We start from the raw sequence: 8,922 nt of genomic DNA on the forward strand, positions 1-8,922 counted from the left end.
GCTAATTTCTAGCCAAATTTCCAATGAATGTCTCCCCTCCTCCTGCCCACGCGTGCTCCACATCCTCACACACTCAGCCTTAACTTACACACGCGCGGGCTTGGCAAGACGCACACGCAACATTTCAGGAGAGTGTGGGCTGACCAAGCCCCCACTCATTCCGTAGTCTCTAGCAAAGGCCTTGTGGATCTTGTAATCTTGGATCTCTTAACAAAAGCTGATCTTTTTGGTATTGCATTTCCGATTTTGTATGCAATGGTAAAAAGTTATACAAATCCTGAAACATTGATATATATATATATATATGTATTTATATATATATAAATCTTTATTTCAGACGCCAAGTTCCACATAAAATAACAGACATAGAGCTATAAAAAAGAGAGTAAAACAAAAACATAAAACATAGATAATACAGTGCATAAAAAGTATGAAGACTTTTGTGCCAATGTAGTCTTAAGTTCCAAGTAATCGATAGCAGCTCTTTAGAGGGTTGACCAGAGCCTCTACTATTCAGTTCTCAGACTTGTCCAGTCGACACATGAAACCATACATCAGTTGTCTCAGGAGTGCCTTACAGGTTGGTACGTGCTTAGACAGAAACAACTGACCAGCACTATGCCACCTAGGCACATTAAGTAGCAATCTAAAAGCATCATTGAAACCATACATCAGTTGTCTCAGGATTGCCTTACAGGTTGGTACGTGCTTAGACACAAACAACTGACTAGCACTATGCCACCTTGGCACATTAAGTAGCAATCTAAAAGCATCATTGTAGGCTACTTTCAGTATCTGTCTACTCCTTTACCTGTACATAGACCACAAATGAGCAGTGTACAATGGTGTTATGTAGGTTCTAAACAGGGAACATTAAACTGAATCTGAGCACATAGAAAACGTCCTTAATAACATACTGGCCTGAGAATATATTTTACAGCGCTGTTGATACATATCGTTGTCATCTGTCCAATCATCAGAAATGACATGGCAGATATTTTATTTCCTCACAAACACCAAGGGGACTGCCAGATAAATAAAAGGTAGGGAAGGTTAATTTCCTGTCCTGATTACTTTTGACTATCATTATGTGGCTTTTCTTTGCATTATATTTTATATCATGATCTAAGCCATACTGAGAGCACACCCATAGCATCTGTTGCAACAGGCTGAGTGGAACCAGATAATCTGCGTACATCAGATGATTGACAATAGATTCACCAACAAGACGGCCTGTATTTGTCTTATTCAGCTGGCTTGATAAGTCGTCCATATCCATATTAAACAAAAAGGGAAATCAAATTCCTCCTTGTCGAACTCCGTTACCAACATGGAAAGGAGCTGATACAACATTGTCCCATTTAACATGAAAAGTTTGATTGGCATACCAGAACACCAAAATCCTCACAAGAGGTTTAGGGACACCTCTCGCTATTAGCTTCATAAACAGTTTTTCATGACAAATTCGATCGAAAGCTTTGTAAGCATCAATAAAGCATAAAAATACAGATGAATTAAGACTTGTGTACCTGAGACAATCTCCTTCAGAGCATAGATACAGAGATCAGTACCATGTTTTCTTTTAAAACCAAACTGATTTTCTGCCGTCAGAATATACATTTCCAATTTCAATCAAATAATTCTCTCAAACACTTTAGACAAGATACTGGCCAATGCAATGGGTCGATAGTTGTCTATGCTGTTCAGTTTACCAGCCTTATCTTTATCAACAGGCACTAACAGTACTGACATAATAGAGTTCGGTAGAACACCATGAACCATAATTCCAGTGAGACACATGGCTAGAAATGGACTGAGTCTATAAGTGGCATTTTTTAGATGCTCTGCAGAAATGCAATCCATACCACAAGCTTTGTTGTTGTCTAGCATGTGGATGGCATCATAAATATCTACTGATCTAACTATCAAGTCTGCAGAGATACCTTTATATTCATTATCAATTCTCACTGTGTTACTTTGAACACAATTAAATAGTTTACTGTAGTGCTCATGCCATAGATCAGCAATCTTCTCTGGACAACTAACCCCTTTGATATCAGAAGGGAGGGGAGTTCTGTTATTATTTATGATCTTGACCTCCTTCCAGAAGTCAGTAAGATTGTTATTCTGCATCTTTCTGGCCAGCGAGTCTGCTCTCATTGTGTTTTCATTTCTCTAAATGAAACAAGTGCATATTTAAATCTAGCTTTTGTGAGGTTTTTGTTATCAAGCAGCACTCCCTGTCTGGGTCTGTCTGCCTCTGACCAGACTCTAAAGGCTTCTCTAGCAGCAGCATGTTGCTCAGACACAAACTCATTCCAGACAGGCCGTGCGTTAGGGACCTTACTCTTGTGATTAATAAAAGGTTCACTGGAAGCATAAAGACATTTGACAATATCATCATACATGGCACAGAGCTTTTCAGCATGATGTTTATCCTTGCAGTTCATATCCGTGCACATTAGGGCATCCCTAGAAAATGCAACATCACTATGTAAGCTGTCACTTAATAGAGAATATCTGTGCATAACCTCTTTGGTCAATTTTGACCAGTCCAGTTTTCTTGGGGGGCCAGCAACAAGGGTACACTCTCAACATTTAGCAGCATAGCAACTGGTATGTGATCAGTGGTGGCCAGCCCATAACACATCTCTATACTTTCCAGTGATACTTTTCATGACCATCGACTGTGGTTACAATATGGTCTAGCCAGGAAGTTGTGTGCCACGTTTCACTTATATAGGTAAAACTTGTATCAGGCAATAACGCTTGATATAATTAATTTAGTTTCATTACAGAACTGCTGCAGATGTTGTGCGAATAAACGCTTATCTGACATGTCAGCATTAAAATTACCCATGACATAGACACAACATGAACTATTGTCCTCTATGAAGGACTGAATAAAAGCTAACCTGTTCTGAAATTCATCCTCATGGTCATAGGATTCATATGGTGTGTATACATTTACAATAGTAAATGTATTTTCATTCTGATTAAACTCCAACCCAATAGCCCAGTCAACGTTAAGCCACACCACCTTTACCGTTGGGTCATATTTTATGTTCCACAGTATAGCTACACCACCAGCTATCCTCCCTCAAACCATTCTCATGCTGAGATCGGTAGTGGACTCTCCAGCACCATGAAAGTTCTTGTGTAGGGAGTTCAATTTGTCCAGATCTTGCTTGGCCATCCAGGTTTCTTGAAGGCAGACAATGTCACTCTCGTCCAGCAATGTGTCCACAACCAAACGTCTTGATCTATCAGCAGCAGTATGTCCTACTCGGAGGCCACGAGCGTTGTAGGATACAACCCGCATTAATGATCTACCACGGACCCATCAGGGCAGCTGGCCGGTGTGTCTGTCTCCCTGGTCTCTACATATAGGCCTACATTCATCCCAGCATCATGACTGAGCTGAAGATCGGTACCCTGAGAGCGGGGGGTATGCTCTGGTCGAGCTTTTTTGAAAGTATAGACCAAGGGTAATTACCACACCACAACTGTCCCACCATTACCCATAGGTGGCGCTACATTCCACGCCCTAAAGCACAAAGGCTTTCTGGAATGGATAGGCTAACCAAGCCCCCTCCCTTAACTCCTTGGGTTGAAATAAAGGCCCTTGTGGATCTTGATGGTATTATATTTCAGATTTGGTATCCCATTGGTAATTCTGCAGCATAGATTTTTCTATACAGTTCCAATTTGTCAAGAATATACATTTTTCAATGGTTCGCAATGTTTGGAGGAATCCGCCATTACTGCTTGCAGTTATATTTATTAGGATTCCTCCGTCAGGAGGAAACCTATTGTTATTGTTAGTTTTATTATTATTATTATTATTATTCTTGTTCCATGGAAGTCAATGGCAGCCCCTAGAACACTTCGACAACTTTTTGTGAAATTTGGCACACTCATTAAGGACAGTTGATTCTATACCTACACCAAGTTTCATGTCTCCCATTAGACCACTCCAGCGCCACCAATGGGTCAAAGTTGGACTTGTGTTTACACATGCAACTTTTGAACCGTATGACCCATTTTCAAAAATGAGGTACCATTGGATTCCCTGGTTCAAGCCGAGTTCAACGCACCCCATGGCGTCAATTTCCGGTTATATAGATTTTCCGCTACTTCCGGTTTTATCAAAAACCTTTGAAAGCCTACTCCTCCTACAATTTTTGTCATATCTTCTTCAAAGTTACCAGAGATGATCTTCAGACCAAGCGTCACAAAAGTTATCGAAAAGAATTTTGATCCTCACAACCGTTTGTCCGGTACAGCCAATCAAATTCATCAGAAAAGCCGCCAAACAGGATGTGAAGTCATGTCTCAGCAAATCTTTGAGATATCAACACGAAACTTGGTATATCGATGGAAGACACTACAACATGTTACCGTGTGCAAAGGCAACTTCATATCTCCAAAAATGATTGATATAAAGCAAATTGAACTTATCGCTAACGCTAAAATAATGCTTTACACATCAGCCAGTCAAAAACTGATACTCTGATTCAATCACAAGTTCATATGAAGACTCTTGAGAATGTTTATAACACAAATCTGTGAAAAAGTTGACTGTAAGATCAAAGGTCGATTTTTGGTGAATATTTGAAACATGCTTGCTTGGCTAATTTCTAGCCAAATTTCCAATGAATGTCTCCCCTCCTCCTGCCCGCGCGTGCTCCACATCCTCACACACTCAGCCTTAACTTACACACGCGCGGGCTTGGCAAGACGCACACGCAACATTTCAGGAGAGTGTGGGCTGACCAAGCCCCCACTCATTCCTTGGTTTCTAGCCAAGGCCTTGTGGATCTTGTAATCTTGGATCTCTTAACAAAAGCTGATCTTTTTAGTATTGCATTTCCGATTTTGTATGCAATGGTAAAAAGTTATACAAATCCTGAAACATTGATATATATATATGTATTTATATATATATAAATCTTTATTTCAGACGCCAAGTTCCACATAAAATAACAGACATAGAGCTATAAAAAAGAGAGTAAAACGAAAACATAAAACATAGATAATACAGTGCATAAAAAGTATGAAGACTTTTGTGCCAATGTAGTCTTAAGTTCCAAGTAATCGATAGCAGCTCTTTAGAGGGTTGACCAGGGCCTCTACTATTCAGTTCTCAGACTTGTCCAGTCGACACATGAAACCATACATCAGTTGTCTCAGGAGTGCCTTACAGGTTGGTACGTGCTTAGACAGAAACAACTGACCAGCACTATGCCACCTAGGCACATTAAGTAGCAATCTAAAAGCATCATTGAAACCATACATCAGTTGTCTCAGGATTGCCTTACAGGTTGGTACGTGCTTAGACACAAACAACTGACTAGCACTATGCCACCTTGGCACATTAAGTAGCAATCTAAAAGCATCATTGTAGGCTACTTTCAGTATCTGTATACTCCTTTACCTGTACATAGACCACAAATGAGCAGTGTACAATGGTGTTATGTAGGTTCTAAACAGGGAACATTTAACTGAATCTGAGCACATAGAAAACGTCCTTAATAACATACTGGCCTGAGAATATATTTGACAGCGCTGTTGATACATATCGTTGTCATCTGTCCAATCATCAGAAATGACATGGCAGATATTTTATTTCCTCACAAACACCAAGGGGACTGCCAGATAAATAAAAGGTAGGGAAGGTTAATTTCCTGTCCTGATTACTTCTGACTATCATTATGTGGCTTTTCTTTGCATTATATTTTATATCATGATCTAAGCCATACTGAGAGCACACCCATAGCATCTGTTGCAACAGGCTGAGTGGAACCAGATAATCTGCGTACATCAGATGATTGACAATAGATTCACCAACAAGACAGCCTGTATTTGTCTTATTCAGCTGGCTTGATAAGTCGTCCATATCCATATTAAACAAAAAGGGAAATCAAATTCCTCCTTGTCGAACTCCGTTACCAACATGGAAAGCAGCTGATACAACATTGTCCCATTTAACATGAAAAGTTTGATTGGCATACCAGAACACCAAAATCCTCACAAGAGGTTTAGGGACACCTCTCGCTATTAGCTTCATAAACAGTTTTTCATGACAAATTCGATCGAAAGCTTTGTAAGCATCAATAAAGCATAAAAATACAGATGAATTAAGACTTGTGTACCTGAGACAATCTCCTTCAGAGCATAGATACAGAGATCAGTACCATGTTTTCTTTTAAAACCAAACTGATTTTCTGCAGTCAGAATATACATTTCCAATTTCAATCAAATAATTCTCTCAAACACTTTAGACAAGATACTGGCCAATGCAATGGGTCGATAGTTGTGTAGCCCGGGTGGTAAACGTTTCTGTTGAAACAATCCTATTACATAAATATAAAAGTTTGAATACATAATACTTAAGTTCATAGTTTAATAAATAGACTTTGAGGTTTGAGAGTATGATTTTGATTTGATGAGAAATGCATATTGTTCATGTTTTACTGAATACAGCATTTGGAAATGTATATCTGTTGTTTAAAAAACGCATGTTAAAATGTACCGGTTACAAATATGAAGAGAGTAAGATGAATGTTTTGTGAATCTATGTTGTTGCTTTAATTTTGATTATGATGTTAAGCCAATCCGGTTTGAGGTCAAAGGGCAGGGTAACACGGGAAGTTGGGGTAGATGAGGTTGGAGTAGAAAAAGACAGAGCGAGCGGAGGAGTTGGAGGGAGAAGAAAATTGTAGCGTACGGTAAAATACCAAGAGTGAAGATTTTATATTATCATTAGTGGTGTTATGTTTATATTGTAGGGTGAATATCTCAACCAACAACAATAACCCAGAAAGAGGAGTTTGGCTGTTGGCGGTTTTGGATTAAGCACGGGCTTTGCCGCCAGACTAGCGACAGCGAGTGCCAGGTTGGAGCCGGTGGAGGTCGGGATTGTCGTCGTCCTCAGTCTTCTTCCTGAGTTGGTTCGTCTCGTAAATCCACGAGAGTATTTGGTCGGTCTCTCCTTCACCTGCTGCCGCCCTTCTGCCGCAGTGCGTGTGCTACCGCACTGCTGATCCGAGGTACCAGCTCCTTGTTATTTTGTGCCATCCTGGCGAAACAGCCATTTTGTTTACGGCTACAACGCACACGAGCTACACTCAGGCATGCACCGTAGAACTGTACTGAATTAAGGTATTCGTGTAGTTAGCATTGCCGGCTAGTTTGTATTGTGTGTCCATGTGCATTACGATGTCATGTAAATGTTGAACCAATAACTGAAGAACTGATTTTTTGTCTGAAGTAAATCTTTCCTGTTTTTGTTTAACAGTTGGTTGTATTGTTTTTTTCATATGTTAAATTGGTTTAAGTTAGTAACAATTACTAACGAACTCAGGTTAGCCACCTCTCATTACAAATCCACCAAACTAGAGAGGCGCTACAGTTGTCTATGCTGTTCAGTTTACCAGCCTTATCTTTAACAACAGGCACTAGGCACTAACAGTACTGACATAATAGAGTTCGGTAGAACACCATGAACCATAATTCCAGTGAGACACATGGCTAGAAATGGACTGAGTCTATAACTGGCATTTTTTAGATGCTCTGCAGAAATGGAATCCATACCACAAGCTTTGTTGTTGTCTAGCATGTGGATGGCATCATAAATATCTACTGATCTAACTATCAAGTCTGCAGAGATACCTTTATATTGATTATCAATTCTCACTGTGTTACTTTGAACACAATTAAATAGTTTACTGTAGTGCTCATGCCATAGATCAGCAATCTTCTCTGGACAACTAACCCCTTTGATATCAGAAGGGAGGGGAGTTCTGTTATTATTTATGATCTTGACCTCCTTCCAGAAGTCAGTAAGATTGTTATTCTGCATCTTTCTGGCCAGCGAGTCTGCTCTCATTGTGTTTTCATTTCTCTTAATGAAACGAGTGCATATTTAAATCTAGCATTTGTGAGGTTTTTGTTATCAAGCAGCACTCTCTGTCTGGGTCTGCCTGCCTCTGACCAGACTCTAAAGGCTTCTCTAGCAGCAGCATGTTGCTCAGACACAAACTCATTCCAGACAGGCCGTGCGTTAGGGACCTTACTCTTGTGATTAATAAAAGGTTCACTGGAAGCATAAAGACATTTGACAATATCATCATACATGGCACAGAGCTTTTCAGCATTATGTTTATCCTTGCAGTTCATATCCGAGAATTAGTTAATAGAGAATATCTGTGCCGAACCTCTTTGGTCAATTTTGACCAGTCCAGTTTTCTTGGGGGGCCAGCAACAAGGGTACACTCTCAACATTTAGCAGCATAGCAACTGGTATGTGATCAGTGGTGGCCAGCCCATAACACATCTCTATACTTTCCAGTGAGTCATGAGAATCGGCTGTGGTTACAATATGGTCTAGCCAGGAAGTTGTGTGCCACGTTTCACTTATATAGGTAAAACTTGTATCAGGCAATAACGCTTGATATAATTAATTTAGTTTCATTACAGAACTGCTGCAGATGTTGTGCGAATAAACGCTTATCTGACATGTCAGCATTAAAATCACCCATGACATAGACACAACATGAACTATTGTCCTCTATGAAGGACTGAATAAAAGCTAACCTGTTCTGAAATTCATCCTCATGGTCATAGGATTCATATGGTGTGTACACATTTACAATAGTACATTTATTTTCATTGTGATTAAACTCCAACCCAATAGCCCAGTCAACGTTAAGCCACACCACCTTTACCGTTGGGTCATATTTTATGTTCCACAGTATAGCTACACCACCAGCTATCCTCCCACAAACCATTCTCATGCTGAGATCGGTAGTGGACTCTCCAGCACCATGAAAGTTCTTGTGTAGGGAGTTCAATTTGTCCAGATCTTGCTTGGTCATCCAGGTTTCTTGAAGGCAGACAATGTCACTCTCGTCCAGCAAT

The sequence above is a fragment of the Hypomesus transpacificus genome, unplaced genomic scaffold (assembly GCF_021917145.1).
Source record: "Hypomesus transpacificus isolate Combined female unplaced genomic scaffold, fHypTra1 scaffold_152, whole genome shotgun sequence".
Lineage (NCBI taxonomy): Eukaryota > Metazoa > Chordata > Actinopteri > Osmeriformes > Osmeridae > Hypomesus > Hypomesus transpacificus.